Genomic DNA, 15,821 nt, shown 5'->3' with positions numbered 1-15,821 from the left:
TTATTTCTAGACCAGAAACTGGATCGCAGGTCCACAAAGCCCCGTCCCACCTGGCGTTTGCTCTGCACGGGTTCTGGGAAAGAGCAGCATGGGGTCAAGCCAAAAAGGCAGTTTTGTCTTTTTTATGATCGAATGCTGAGAATGTACTGATTTATAGCATCTACTTTGATATTTTACACAGAGGCCAAGATTGGAGCTTAGCCCAGTCCTTTCTGGTAATGTATCCTTTGAATCAGGAGGTCCACTTAAAGAAAAGAAGTAGAATTGTGTGTTCCCTGGTGACTTACACCACCACTGTTATGCGCAGCTATCCTTGTCGAGACTGTATCTGGGAGCTGCTCATGGGAGGTTTGTTCCCATCTGAAGTGTGATGGTGTTCAAGGCACCATGAGTGTTCCTGCCAGGGGGATGCTTCCATTTCTAGAACCACACCCCAGTGAATGTGTAGGAAGGGATTTCACAGATTTCAAGTCTGGGTGTTCCCCTACAAGGAATCACACAATATTTGAGTTTGAAATGAACATCTGGATCACCGGGTCCAGGCTGTGGTCACTGAGACACGTGGCCCGGGAGCCCCACCAAAGTCCATCTTGAGGTGGGGCTGCAGGAGGGATTTCCAAGGTGATGTCTCCAGGGTTGGCATCTGCTATGATTATTGCCACACGGTCTCCATTTATACACTGTGCTTCCACAAATAAGTTATCGTTTGACAACATTTACCAAAGCTAACAAGAGTTGAAAACCACTGATCTACTTGAGGTCGTTATTTTACAAATGAGAAAACCGGGCACAGAGAAACATGCTGATCAAGGATTCCCAAACAGAAAGATCAGCAGATAGTCGAGAGCTGTCAATCAGAGAAAAATGAACACTATGAAAAAGTGGCAATCCAATTCAACAAATGGAAAAAGGCCATACAGCAAAGTCTGAAAGGTAATTATAATGAATATAGTCAAGGAAATTAGAGAATGTAAACTATCTATAAAACACGAAGCGTTTGTTATGAAAAAGAACTAGGGAAATTGGAAAATCAACAAAATGATTGCTAATTACAATATCAATAGGCTCAGTAACAAAATAGACATGATTGAGGAATGAATTAGTGAACTGAAAGACCAGGCATTTCTTGCAGACTGTTCATGAGGACAAAGAAATCAGAATAAGAGAGAAATGTGGACACACAAATGGGAGAACCAGAAGTCTCATTACTTATTTTCCTAGAGTTCCAGGAGAACAGAGAGAATCCAGGGAGGAAAATAATCAATTAACAAATAGAAGAACATTTATCAGATTTTTTTCAGTTCTCAGCAGGACTAACCTCACTGCTGTGTGCAGTCACACAGGGCCCTCTGCTCAGAAGGCCCTCCACTTGATTTAATGCCCTGCTGTCACCAACTTGAAATCGTTAATAATTTAAGCTTTGAACTTGTGTTTTGTAGGTGAGGTCTGGTGGGATAATGAAGCGTGCCTGTGAGCAGAGGAGACATCATGCAGAACCAACGTCTGCCGGTTTTTTGCTGCCTGATTTGAGTTCACAGCACCCCATAAATAGAGTTCCTATGCATCCAGGATGTGTGGAGTTTATTCAGCAAAACTCAAATCATGTACAGGTAAGTGTGTACCTTTATAGCCGAGGGAGTGGGGCGCTGGCAGCTCTCAGGAGCCACACTCTTCACTTGAACCAGAATTTGCTTCAAATGCAAATGGAAGGCAGTGGCCTTCTCAGCAACAAGAGCAACCAAGGCACCCTGGCCTAGCTTCTCTCACCTGCTTACAACCCTGTATCAGCCGAACACTTACTCTAAAGTGATGATGACACAGCAGGAAAGGGAAGAACCTTCTTATTCGGTCCTTCCTTTCTCCTCACCGAGCCGAAGTGTCAATAAATGAACTAAAAATACTTGAGGTAGTTTTGTGCAGTGTTTCCATTGTTCCGGTAAGAATGAAATACACCTGCATGTATGAGGTACAAAATAAGCTACGTAATTTCAATGGTTCTTCATGTGACTTAAAACGCTCTTTTATTTGCATTTAAAACTGGCATTGCACAATATAAAGATGAATGCTAAAATGTACACTAACAATTTAAAATCTCAACTTTTCTTTATTTGGAACAACATTAAATAAAAACACCATGGCAAGTCAAGAAAGACTGTGAAGGAAAGGAAAGCTTTATACTTTGGTACCTTTAAGTACGCTGTTTTCCTATGTTTTGAACAAGGGTCCCCCATTTACATTTTGCATGAGGTCCTGGGAATGAGGTAACTGGCCCCGTTTAAAAGGCCTGACAAATTCACAGCAGAATACGTTTTAAACATGTTTATTTTGGAATTTCAAAGGTAAAGGGGAATTTTTGAGGTTTCCAAAGAGAGAAAGAAGAGTTCATTTACGAGAAATGACAGTGACCAGGACAAGTGATGGCCGAGCTGGGTAAGGATTCCTTTGCTGACCACTTGGGATGTGGGCACCGAGGGGTCCCCTTCCCAGGGCCCCCCACTCTGAACAGCCAGGTGGCCCAGCCTACATCTTGTCTTCATCTGGTCTAGAAAGCAAAGGAGGTGGAGAAGCCAGAGTCCTGGGGCAGTAAGCAGGCTGGTTGCGAAACTCCTAGGGCTGTCTCCTCACAGAAGCAGCAGGGCTGGCTCTGGATCCAGTCCAGTTTCCCGGGATGTGCAGAGATGCAGCTCAGCTGGGCTGTCCCCGCGGGGCTGTGGGCGGTGGGCTGCAGCTCGAGGACACATTGGAACAAAGCATTCCACTGCTCCAGCACCTGGGCATCTGGGGCCAGCAGAAAGCCCAGGAAGATGGAGTGGGTGGTGGAGGCCATTTTCCGTGTCAGAGGATGGCCAGGACTAACTCTGAGTTCACGCCCTGTGTTCATGCGCTGGTAGACAGCACACACACACACACACACACCCACATCTACAGACAGACACACAGAGACACATCCACAGACATACGGACACACACAGATACCTATAGACACACACAACACACATACATTAATATACATTACACAGATACATACATAGGCACACATGCACAAATATGCACAGACACACATGGACACACCCAGACACATACTTATATATACACACAGACACGCACATATACAGACATACACATAGACTTATACACATAGGTAGATACACAGACACACGCACAGACGCACAGACACACAGACACACACAGCAGTGGAAATTTCTCCTTTGGCTCTTCAAATACAGAAATATACCAACTATTCACTTTGGCCAAGCAAACTCCTGTGCAATGTTACGAGCTGGTGAACGACACGGTCAGTCGGGGTTCTGCCTTTCATCTCATCCTCTTCATCCCCTGGTAGAGGCACTAATGAGCAAACCCAGCCAAGCCGTCCAGGAAGAGGGATGCGGAGCAACAAAGCGCTGGGATAAAGTCCAGCCAGCCAAGGGTGTTGGCTGACCCGCTAGGTGCACACTCAGCACCGTCCCTGCTGCTCTGGTCCAGGCTCAGGAAGGAACGGAATGCAACTCCTGCTGCACAGGACTTACAGCCAAACGTCCATAAAACACACACCTCCAGTTGGATGGTACATCGTGTTACAGGGACCGTGAGAGCTGAGGGAATGTGAGGGAGTGGGCGCTCGGCAGTGGAAGGAAGGGAAGATTTATGGGGAAAGAGGCGTGGGCCGACTTCTCCGGCTGGAAGAGCTCAGACCAGAGAGTGAGGCCAGGGCGGGCAGACAGGCGCCCTCGCTGGGCAGACGTGAAGGGTGGTGCCGGGCCAAGGACCCCGAAGACATATGGGGTTACATGAACAGGTTCCTGTGATGCAGGCATTCTGTTCATTTTAAATGTGCTTTCTGGATCTCTGATAGGAAACCAGTCGACAGAGGTTTCCATAAGAATTCAACCACGGACTGTTCTGCTGAGCAGAACACAGCCTGTAAATCCTCATGAGAACAGATGGTACAGGCCGTAAGGGTTATGGGGAGGTGACAGCTTGCAGCTGGGAGACGGGACGAGAGGGTCCTGATTTTAATGCACAGCAGAGTTGATCCACTCTGCTAGGTCAACAGCGTGTGGAGCTGGAAAGCTGCTGTTGGCTGAAAAGGACTGGCCCCGGGCAGGAGTGAGCCCCTCAACCAGGTGCTCACAGCTCTTGGTGGAATTTGAAGCCCACTTGCAGGGAAATGCAAAGTGTAGGGTGAGTCCGCTCAGCCCGCCTTCAGAATGAAATGCAAAGTGACCTCAAGAAGGGGAAATCTTGTCTTTCTAACACAGCTGAACTTCCAGAAGGGTCACTAACCACGTGAAAGGGGGAAACCACATGTGGGGGGCAGTGGCAGCCATCAATTTTGACTTTTAAAGTGCCTTTGAACTATCCACGTGCTGAAGATGGTTGCAGAAAATGACTTCCCCTGATGGTGCTTCTGTCTGTGTGGTTAGGGACTTGCCTTAGAGGATAAAGGGCCAAGCTAAGGGTTAAGGGGATGAGTGAGGGATGAGGGAATGGGTCTTATTTAATCGTTCTCTCTGTGGTGGGAAAGAGAAGGCGCACAATAAAATCTCCAAGTCCAGACATTTAAAAACAGAAACAAGTGTATATTGACAAACCCACGAAGGCCGTCCTACTCCTGTGGGAGTGGGTGATGTAGGTCAGGCAGCATCTATGCCATAGCAGCAGGTTCTGTGCTGGGCCTGAGGTCTGGAGAATCACTCTGGACAATCCAAGGGTGCCAGGCCCGAGCTTGGCCCTGGGTTATAGCAGGGGGCCCCAGGCACAAGGCACCCCCCAGCCTTGGCGTCCACGTGGATGGAGGGGTGCTTGGCCCTCCATCCTGGGAAGCCTGGGCAAGTAAGGATCATGTGGCGGCTGCCCTTGCTCTTTACAGGTCCAGCTTTGGAACTTGGTTCCAGAGTTGCTCCTGGGCGCTGAGGACCACTTGGACTCCTTGTGCAGGGCCCAGCTCTGTAGATGCCCGGGAGGCAAAGTTTGAGGAGTCTCCACCCACTGCCATCAAAGCCTGCCCTTCCTTCTCCAGCACATTCCTCAGCCTGTGCATGAATTCTAAGTCTAACCTCACCCTCTCATGCTGCAGAAACATGTGATAAGGCATGACGCCCTGGTTGGAATATAAAAGCTTACTTCCCAAGCTGAATCTCCCCATGCACGGACTGGAACTTTCCCTGGAGGGGCTGTGGTGAGAGGGTTGGGGCTCAGCTCCCAAGCGGGTCGCTTGAAGTTTTTCACGGTGATGTGCCCCAGTGTAGGGGAAATTGGAGGACAAAACACATTTATCTGGGGTCTAAATCCCTGCCCTCTGTGTAGTGTTATCCATAGGCCAGTTGTCAGTTAACTAAAAGGAGGTAAGAGAATATGTAGAAATACATCTCTTTTCTCCAACCTAGAAGAATCACCTGTCACTCTTGACATTTCTCAAATATTTTGGGGGTGTGTCAAGGAGGTGGTTCATCCTTGGCTTCTCTCCATGTCTGGGAATCAAGAAAAGACAACTCAGTCCTACAATGTGACTTCCTCCACTCACTGAGGCTCTGTGACCCAGGCAGAGTGGAGAGGGCGCCAAACAAGCAGTTATGAGGTCCATGGGCTCAATACACACCCATTTTTGGGGCTTAGTTGCTCCCCCTGTAAAACAGGGTGGATTAGACCTGGGATCCTTTGTGTTACCCCCTTAGAACCTACATCCAAACCATGTTGACTGCGTAGTAAACCTATTGTTTTTAGATTTCTTTTAATCAAAGGCTTGGACTATTCGATCCTGAATTGAGGAACCCGAGTCTTTCTGATGTCTAGGTGGCCTTCTCCAGGAATACGTGGTATGTCCTTCAGTTCCCAAGGCCTCTAGATTGCAGATGAACAAGCCTGGATGAGGGGCCCTTCCAGCTCAAACTTTCGGCATCCCACCTCAAAATGAGCCCACCTTGAGTTCAGGCCAGCAGGAATGAACATGCAGCAGGCAGATCTTTAACAAGAGGACATAAGAAACCTTTCCAATTCCCTTTCAGCCCTCAATACGTAAAGGCAAAGATTAGAAATTGCTTCCCTGAATTGAGTAGCCAGATGCCAACCACTTACTTCGAAAATAAATCACTTACTACATCTTCTTACCTGCCGAAATGTGATTTCCAATACTGCATCCGCTTGGCAAATTTCAGGCTTTTGTGAAAATAGGTGGAACCTAAATCACTGTCTCCAAGACTGGCGAGCTCTCGCCCAGGTGTCATGCTGCCACCTAGTGGACGCTTGGGGAGCAGCCACATACGGTGCCCGTCCCGCAGCAGAGGGCTCCCCTGTGTCAGCCATGCCCGTGGAAGGGGCCCAGCGAGCCTGCTGCCTTCCTGCCAAGGTCAGGCCACACCGCCTATGTTGACTCGATGGGATGGTCATCCCTCCCGTCTTTCCCTTCTTTTCCTCCCCTCCCATCTCTTAAAAGAGGTTCAACCCAATGAAATGAATCCCCCTTGGAGGCAGCTCCTCCAGCAGAGGGCCAGGTTTTTACTTGGAGAGGACACTGCTGACTCTTAGAAATTACCCTGGGCATGGCCCTGGCACAGGTGGACTCAACCCTAGCAGGTCAGGGGCTGTTAGATTCCGTAGGACAGGGCCCCCCCCACCCCGTCAGGGTTTCAGGAATAAGGCTTACTTAGGGATCGTAATTCTGCCCTGGTCCCCCTAGTTTATTAGGTCACTATAACAGGGTGCCTAGGGGCCCAGCACGAGCTGACCAAGTTGTCACTTGGTGGCTTCACAGGGGCCCACACATGTGCCAGGTTGGCGCCCCCCGAACATGAACTGCACAGAGCTGCCATCCCACACCTGGAGCGACCCGGAGCTGGTGTCTGTGGACCTTGTCAGACAGCTTGAGAAACAGGCTGGCAGGCCTGTGGGCCCCAGGGGTTGTGAGCTCTGGGTGGCAGAAACCAGGGTCCCACACCTGCTTCCCCGCCTGCCCCCAGTGTCTCATCAGCTCCTCCCCAGGAAACCCCAGATGCAGGTATGATGATCATTACCGGTTTAACAGTTAAAGCAGTGCCAGGGAGAAGGTGGTTTTCTCCAGGGCTCCCTGGGAGGGGCACTGGGAACTGGAGTCTGGTCCACCTCCACAGGCCACAAGCAGGTTATGGGGAAAATCATTCCAAGTTCCAGGCTCCTGCTTCCTCATTGGTCCTTCCCTAGAACGCTGGAATTTACTTTTACTAGAACAAAATACTACCTGGGGCGTTTCCCCAGGTATTGGCTCTGGGCCTTCTTTGGGCTATAGAAAACCTTCTGCTGGCCTTTTCATCTTCTCTCTTCTCTAGTTTTTTATCTCTCTCTCTCTCTCACACACACACACACACACACACACACCCCTGGCTGAGTCCCAGATTTTGAAAATCCCCACATATAAACCTGTCTCTCAGCCCTCCCAGAGTTTCTCTGTCCCTCTGAGGAAGGATGACAATGGGTGGCAGGGTGACATTTGTCTTTGACCTCCAAAGCCCTTGAGCTGTTTCCTTGGGAGGGGTCTGGAGAGCAGAGGGGACTCCACCCTGGGGCCCTGCAGGGTAGGGTTAAAACTGATGACCTTGGGATGACCAAGGCCTCCTAGGGTCAGAAGGCAAAGCCAGAACACAGTGGTTGGACCGCACACAATCCCCCCCAGATCTGGCTGGACAAATCCACACGGAGAGGCCCTGATGACAGCCAGGGAGCCACCCGTGGCTGTCCATCCTCTCATTGTTGTCTTGTCCATGTGGGCGGGAACCTCGGGAAATCTCTTCCAGTGCCTTTACCTGCCTGCTCCCCACTGGACGGCCTGTGCCCGACACCGACAGGTGAACACAGCGGCTGTTAGACATCAACCACCAATGCCTGGGCGCTTTCTCCAGGTGAGCCTGGCCTCCTCCAGCACTCCCAGAGGCTCAGTGTCTCCCTGTGGATGATGTCACACCTGTGCCTGGTCCGGTCTGTGAAAAGCCTGCGGGGCTGAACCCGGGGAGCAGGGAAAGGAATACTGGACTCTAGCAGATTCTAGCAGAGCCCCCTTTTGTCCAGGTGACTTCTGACGTCTGCCTACCCTCCACTGCTGTGCCCACTGTCCCGGCTGGCCAGAGTCAGGGTGACTGCTGGGTCCAGAGAAAGAACCCATGGCCATGAAGGCGTGGGGTCTGTAGGTTGTTAAACACAGCCATTCAGAGATCAAAGTCAGGTGCCTCAGCCGGCCCCCAGTTCTCTGGCTGACCTGGAAGCAGGGGCCAGGGGCTGTCTCAGAGGATGGGGGCCGCGGTGCCCTGGCAGGCTGTTGGACTCATGGGTCAGTGAGGGCCTTCTTTACACAAATGCAGTCACATCTGGTGTTGGCTGAATCACAGATTCTCCGAATGAGAGTGCTCCTCTGAGGTCAGCATTTCTGAGCCTACAGGCCACCGTGGGAAACAGAGGAGCAGACACACAGGCACACGGTGATCGCACCTGGTTTTTCCCGGGACGCCCCAGTGACTCCCAGGGCCCTGTGCTCTTGCTGGAGTGATGTGGCCAAAGCCTGGTCTGTGCAGGTGGGGAAGCTGAGGGGACAGAGAGGAAGAGAGCCTCAGGGCAGGAACAGCCAGTCCTGACCGGGCCGCCTGCCCACAGCTGCCCCCGTTTACACAGCACTGTGTCCTCAGCCTACACTCAGGTGAGCAGGGGACACGAGGTGAGCAGGACCCAGTGAGCATGGTACTCCCCTCCTGCCCGTGACCCTCACCCCGACCCCTGCAGGCTTGCGGACTCTCTGGGGACAGAGTCCTTTCTTCTCCTGCCTCAGGCTTTGGGAAGCCGCCAAGTGCTGGAGGGATCAGGAGGGGATGAGCCAGGTGTCCTCACTGACAAGCAGTGGAGTCCAGGGGACAGTCTGGCCACAGCTGCCAGTGTCTAAAGTGCACATGTCTACAGATTGCCAACAGACACATGAAAGAATGTTCAACGTCATTAACCATTAGAGAAATGCAAATCAAAACTACAATGAGATATCATCTCACACTGGTCAGAATGGGCATCATCAAAAAATCTACAAACAATAAATGCTGGAGAGGGTGTGGAGAAAGGGGAACCCTCTTGCACCGTTGGTGGGAATGTAAATTGATACAGCCACTATGGAGAACAGTACGGGCGTTCCTTAAAAAACTAAAAATAGAACTACCATACGACCCAGCAATCCCACTACTGGACATATACCCTGAGAAAACTATAATTCAAAAAGAGTCATGCACCAAAATGTTCATTGCAGCTCTATTTACAATAGCCAGGACATGGAAGCAACCTAAGTGTCCATCAACAGATGAATGGATAAAGAAGATGTGGCACATATGTACAATGGAACATTACTCAGCCATAAAAAGAAACGAAACTGAGTTGTTTGTAGTGAGGTGGATGGACCTAGAGACTGTCATACAGAGTGAAGTATGTCAGAAAGAGAAAAACAAATACCGTATGCTAACACATATATATGGAATCTAAAAAAAAAAAAAAATGATCATGAGGAACCTAGGGGCAAGACGGGCATAAAGACACAGACCTACTAGAGAATGGACTTGAGGATACGGGGAGGGGGAAGTAAGCTGGGACAAAGTGAGAGAGTGGCATGGACATATATACACTACCAAACGTAAAATAGCTAGCTAGTGGGAAGCAGCCGCACAGCACAGGGAGATCAGCTCAGTGCTTTGTGACCACCTAGAGGGGTGGGATAGGGAGGGTGGGAGGGAGGGAGATGCAAGAGGGAAGAGATATGGGGACATATGTATATGTATAACTGATTCACTTTGTTGTAAAGCAGAAACTAACACACCATTGTAAAGCAATTATACTCCAATAAAGATGTTAAAAAAATAAAATAAAATAAAGTGCACATGTCAGGACTTCCCTGGTGGCATAGTGGTTAAGAATCCACCTGCTAATGCGGGAAACATAGGTTCGAGCCCTGGTCCAGGAAGATCCCACATGCCGTGGAGCAACTAAGCCTGTGCGCCACAACTACTGAGCCTGCGCTCTAGAGCCTGTGAACCACAACTACTGAGCCCACCTGCCACAACTACTGAAGCCCACACGCCTAGAGCCTGTGCTCTGCAACAAGAGAAGCCACCGCAATGAGAAGCCTGCACACTGCAACGAAGAGTGGTCCCGGCTCGCCGCAACTGGAGAAAGCCCGTGTGCAGCAACGAAGACCCAACACAGCCAAAAATAAATAAATTTATTTTAAAAAATAAATTAAAAAATAAAGTACACATGTCCTCTGGCCCCCAGCAGTCCACATTCACCACAACACAGGAGTGGAGTAACAAGGGCACTGGGTTCTTTGGAAAGAGCCTGAAGGCAGGTGGTCCTCTGGGAAGCTGACTCTGAGGGAGCGTTGGGGCAAGCATTTATCAACGAGGGTGCAGGGTCCATCCATCAGCAGTGGACAAAGGAAGGGACACAGCAGCTTTTCCATGGGGGCTCCAGGGCTCACATGACCCAGCAGAGCTGTCCCAGGTGGGCCAAAACCACCAGACCTGCACGGACCTGGACAACCCATCTGGTTGGAGACCCACCCGCAGCCTCCCTCAGGAGGCCTGCCTATGCCATGAAGCTGCGAGGCGCTTAATCTCCCCACTGGATGAAGTCAGGTCCCTGGGAACCCGAGATACTCCTTCAGGCCCTGGGTTTCCCTCTGGGACAGCTTCTGGCTCAGTCTTGGGAGCTCATCCCAGTGGCCCTAACGTATGACCAGAGGCGGGTCATGGTACAGCTGAAGATGCTCAGGATGGGACCCTCATCCTCTTCTTCCCAGGATGGGGGATGCACTTCAGTGACTTGTTCACATGACTAGATGTTCTAGTAAAAGGGAGGCATTTTGACCGCAGTGCATGAGACCATGTTCTCCCTTCTGGACCTTCCCAGTGTATTCACATTTGTCTATTCTTACAAAGGGGTCCCAGACTGGATGAGATTCAGGCTCTGGAGATGCTTCCACTCCCCCTGCCCCCCTGAACACCCAGGGAGTGTCTTCCTCCCAAAGGCTGCACATCAGACTCACCCAGGGGCCTTTCAACATTGCCAACACCCAGGCCACAGCCCAGACCCAAGGAAACCAGCATCACATTCCTCTGCAGGCAAGTCTGAAGGGCAGCAAATCGAGTACCAGAAGCCAGACTCCTTGTTACTCAGATGGGGCCACATCAGCCTCACCCAGGAGTTGAAAGGAATACAGGCCCCACCGTAGACCCACTGAGTCAGAATCTGCTTTTCAACCAGATCTGCAAAATCCGTGAGCACAGGATGAAGTGAGAAAGCAACTGGGAGCCACTCGGCCCTCTCCTGGGTCTCCCTGGCACTAGCCTCTGCTGCCACTGAGAGAAGGGGCACCTGGCAGAGGAGGCAGGGCCACGGGAGCCCGGGTTTCCCTGCTGACACTTGTATTCATTTCCTGCAGCTGCATAACAAAGCACCACAGACTGGGCAGCTTAAACAACAGAAATGTATTGCCTCACAGTCCTGGAGGCTGGAAGTCCAAGATCAAATGATTGGCAGGGCTGGTTCCTTCTGAGATTGTGAGGGAAGGATCTGGTCCAGGCCTCTCTCCTGGGCCTGTAAATGACTGTCTTCAGGTTCATATGGTGGTCTCCCTCTGTACATGTCTCTCTGTCCAAATTTCCCCTTTTTATAAGGACAAAGTCATTCTGGATTAGGGCCCACTGTCGTGACCTCATCTTACCTAAATCATGTGCAAAGACCCTGTCTCTGAGTCAGTTCACACTAGCAGGTACTAGGCTAGGACTTCAACATCATGTTGGGGACACAACTCAACCACACTTTTTCCAGAGTGTCTCAGGGTGAGGCTGGTGCAGCAGTCCCCTCCTGATGGGTTGGAGCTGCCCACCGTCAAGGGAAACGTAGCGAGTCCCTCAGAAGGTGGCAAGCTGACTTCAGCTGCCCCTGCCATCTTCAGAAAGCATCCTCACCAACTCACAGCACGGCCTGAGGGTCCAGCTCTGAAGGAACCATTGAGTTGGTCAGCTAGAATCTCTCCGAGCTGGGAGTGAGGCTCTGGTTGGACCCCAGTGGGGACCCAGCCATTTCCAGTCTCTTGAGATGAGCCAGTGAACAGAATGACATAGAGTCCATCTGCATAGTGTTAGGGGCTGTGTCATGTGCCCCAAATTCTAAAATCCTAATGAAGGGGAAATATGGACTCAAAGACAGACACTCACAGAAGGACAACCACGTGAGGACATGGAGAAAACAGCTATCTGCAAGCCAAGGAGAGAGGCTTCAGGAGAAACCAGCCCTGCCCACACCTTGATCTTGAACTTCCAGCCCCCAGGATTGTGAAGCGATAAATGTCTGTTGTTTAAGCCACCCTGTGTGTGGAGCTTTGTTACAGCAGCCCTGGGACACTGCTGCACACAAGGATGTTGACAGGGGGAGGAATCGGTTCTGCTGGCCTAAGGGAAAGGTTGGTCACAGGAAAGAGCATGTAAAATGTGGTCTTGGGGGCAGGGCCTGATGACCACACCCAGCTGCAGAGATACACACAGGTGTGCAGACAGGTATGGCAGGCAGTCTGAAGAACACAATTTGGTTCTGGTTCCGTGAGACATGGGCCGGGAGCAGCCCCACTGAGCCTTGGTCTCTGCATGGACTCCAAGGCAGGCTGTCCTGAACGCCCCTCAGCATCCCTGGCCAGGGATTGCAAAGTCTGTTGGGGCCACACGTGAGACCCTGAGACGCTCAGCAATAAGCCGGGGTGTTCACAGATGCTGGGAGCCAGGGACATTACCATTCTCTCTATGAACCTGGCCTTAGTTTCATCCACAGGTGGTGTGACCTGACGAAAAGGAGGATGGAGAATGTGGGGACCAGGAGGGGCCCTTCTCAGAGCCTGATGATGTCCTGATGGGGCTGAGCTCCAGGGGGCCCAGCTTGGGGGTGTAGAGGGGGTAGTAAGGATCCAGGCAGAACCCACAGTAGAGTGTGGCCCTAGCAGGTGACTTCTCTCCTCTTTGTTGGCACTACTCGTCCACCTCCTCTCACACCACCTACACCCACTTTCTCCCCTCCCTCCCTCCTCCATTCTCTCTCTTGCTATCTCACTCTCTTGTTCTCTCTCTCCCAACACCCAACTTCTCTCTATCGCATTGCCTGTTGGCAGAGATGGATTCACCATGCAGCTATCTATAATTTGTATAATCCTCAGGGCCTGGGGTTTGCACGGGCTCCTTCCAAGATCCTTGGGGAGGACCTAGCAAGGTAGTTATGTTTTTTAAATAAAATTTCCCCAAGTAAGAAATTTGATCTGCAATCTCTCAAGACAGCTGTCTCTTTCCCCTCCATGTTCCTGGGTAGCACTGGAATAGCCATGGGCACTGTTAAAATTCTGGGAAAGAAAAGCCAAGTTAGGGATGCAGAGAGCCTGGGGCCCCTGCAGCAGAGTAGCTTGGTTCCCTGCATCTTCCACGTGTACTTAGGTCACCGTCAGCCTTCCACGCAGCCAAGGCCACCACCTATTCTACTGAGCACGTGGTTTGAGACGGGAAGGTCACAGGTGATAGGATACTGTCCTGTTTGCTAGCACTGGACTGGGGGGGGACTTGCCGGAGGAACATGGTGACCACGTGCAGGGCTGGAAGCGTGTCTGAGAAAGCCTCCTCATGGTGGGAGGAGGGGAGGTCCTTACTGTGAGGCGAATCCCCCTGGCAGCCACACGCCCTGCACAGCGAGACTTATACAATCATTCATATGATTGCATCATCCTTTTGTTTTTTCTTTTTGATGGGAATTAATGGAATTTACCAGAATTCCTATTTTCTTGGATCAAACCTGTAGCCATCCTACACTCAGTAGGCAGAATTGCACATTTTATATCTCCCAGCACTTTGGACCCATCTTAGCACACCTGGACCAGAGCCGATTCTGGTGGTTCTGATGAAATCTCTTTCTTAAAGTCAGCTCCACAACCCTGTGTGTGTGAACTTCAGCCTGAATCCGCCCTGGCCTCCGGGATAGACATAAAGGATATTCGGTTCCCCTGTTCCAGGGCTTCAGGGATGTGGACCTCCACCGGGATGATTGTAAGGGAATGGCTTCAAGCTGAAATTACCGTGGATTTTGCTCATTGCTGGGTATCCTGCAAATCATCCGGGGACCCCGGTGCTGGGGCTCGTGCATTCGAGGCTGAGATCTCCCAGATTCTTCTCCTGAGCGAGGCCTGAGCCTCACAGGTTCCTCTGCGTCACCCTGAGCTGACAACAGCTCCTGACGCCTTCTCAGGTCCCCCAAACCCCATCCCCCTATTTGTCAGACTCTGCCAGCAGAAAGGGAGCGAAGGAGGCAGCTCAGTTCCCAGGCTGTTCCCCAATTTGCTGACCAACACCAACAGGCTGTTCCCTGTTCTACCATGAAAAGTTGGAACCCACATCACAGAAAAGTGATGAAGCTTAACAGGGAAAACCACAAAGTCGGAGTTCTACCAGCCAAGAGAATTTTAGACCTTCACTCTTCACTGGGCCACTTTGAGATTGCAGGGGCGTCTTAGAGGACTGTCCTGGCAGGTGTTCAGTGACCCATCGTAGGAAACATCGGTCCACGCTGTTTGGCTTCACTGGAGAAACCCAACCTGCTGGAACTCAGGTGAGGCTCTGACCTTAACTTCCTGTCCCAGGACCCCAAATGATTCCAAGTCCCCTAAGTCAGAGCCCTGATTAAAAGGAGCACCAGTGATGGGCCACACAACAGGAATGGACTGTACTTTTAAATACTGTCAGTGCCTTGACCTCCCTGGGCTCCATTTCAGATGAACGCAGCCATGCTCTGGGAACGCAGCCTGGACATGAGCCTTTTAAAGGCTCCAGCTGATTCTGCTGTGCACTGAGTCCTGGGAACCAGTGGTATTAGACAAAGGCATCTGGGTTGGCCACTTTCCGGGTGCTCTTTTCTGAGTCAGGGACTTTTCATTTGTAAAATAAGGAGCTAATAATCACAGCAATCTCAAAAGTTGGTTATTTTTTTATTTTTAATTTTTATATCAGTCCTTTATTAAAGAGAGTTAGAAAGAAGCTAGGTCTGGCAACCAAGGAGTGAGGTACTGGCCAGAAAGGTGGGGCGGACTCAGGCCCTGGGGATGCAAGGGCAGACCGATGGGCTGGGAGGGGCCAAGGATACCAGGTGCTGGCAGCAGCTTAGGAGGTGCCCGAGGGTGAGCTTCCAGGCACTGGGGTAGGGGTGGGGGTTTGGGTGATCAGCTGGCTCCGCAGGGGGTCCAGGATAGACTGGGCGGGGCTGGAATCTCCCTAGATCATCCAGTGGTCCTGATACTGCGAGGTGCCTTCCATGTCCACCTCCCTGACCTCTCCATCATCGGGTGACTCATTGTAGTCATTCGTCTCATCCAGGCCCTGCACGTCCTCATCATCCTCTGAGTCCTCTTCACCATCCTCATCCTCATCTTCATCTCCCTCTTCCTCATCGTCAGAGTGCCAGGCCTGATGCTGCAGTTCCTGCCGCTGCAGCCCTGTCTCCTCCACACGGGGTCGATCCAGACTAAATCACAGTGTCTCAGTCACACAGAGGAAGAGGGAGGGGAACAAGGTGCGCATGGCTCCTAGACGGGGTTTGAGTCCTTACTAGCTGTTTGACCTTGGCCGAGTCACTTAACCTCTCTGAGCCTCAGTGTCCTCATTGCACCAGGAGGTGGCAGCTGGCGGCGACCCAGAAGCACTTCACTTTCAAAAGTTGGTTGTTTTTAGACTTAAAATAGAAAATATATCTGAAAAGGCTTTGCCAGCTGTATTATGCAAATGCAACTTCTATTACAGAGG

General features: G+C 51.0%; 1 pseudogene; it reads right to left on the bottom strand.

The window, feature by feature from the left end:
* Window positions 1-15,293: 15,293 nt before the first annotated feature.
* Window positions 15,294-15,617, bottom strand: LOC132367677 (anaphase-promoting complex subunit 15-like; annotated as a pseudogene).
* Window positions 15,618-15,821: the final 204 nt, after the last annotated feature.

Source organism: Balaenoptera ricei, chromosome 6 (assembly GCF_028023285.1).
Source record: "Balaenoptera ricei isolate mBalRic1 chromosome 6, mBalRic1.hap2, whole genome shotgun sequence".
NCBI lineage: Eukaryota > Metazoa > Chordata > Mammalia > Artiodactyla > Balaenopteridae > Balaenoptera > Balaenoptera ricei.
Note: the sequence above shows the minus strand (reverse complement) of the source record. Positions and strands in the feature narration are given on the sequence as shown.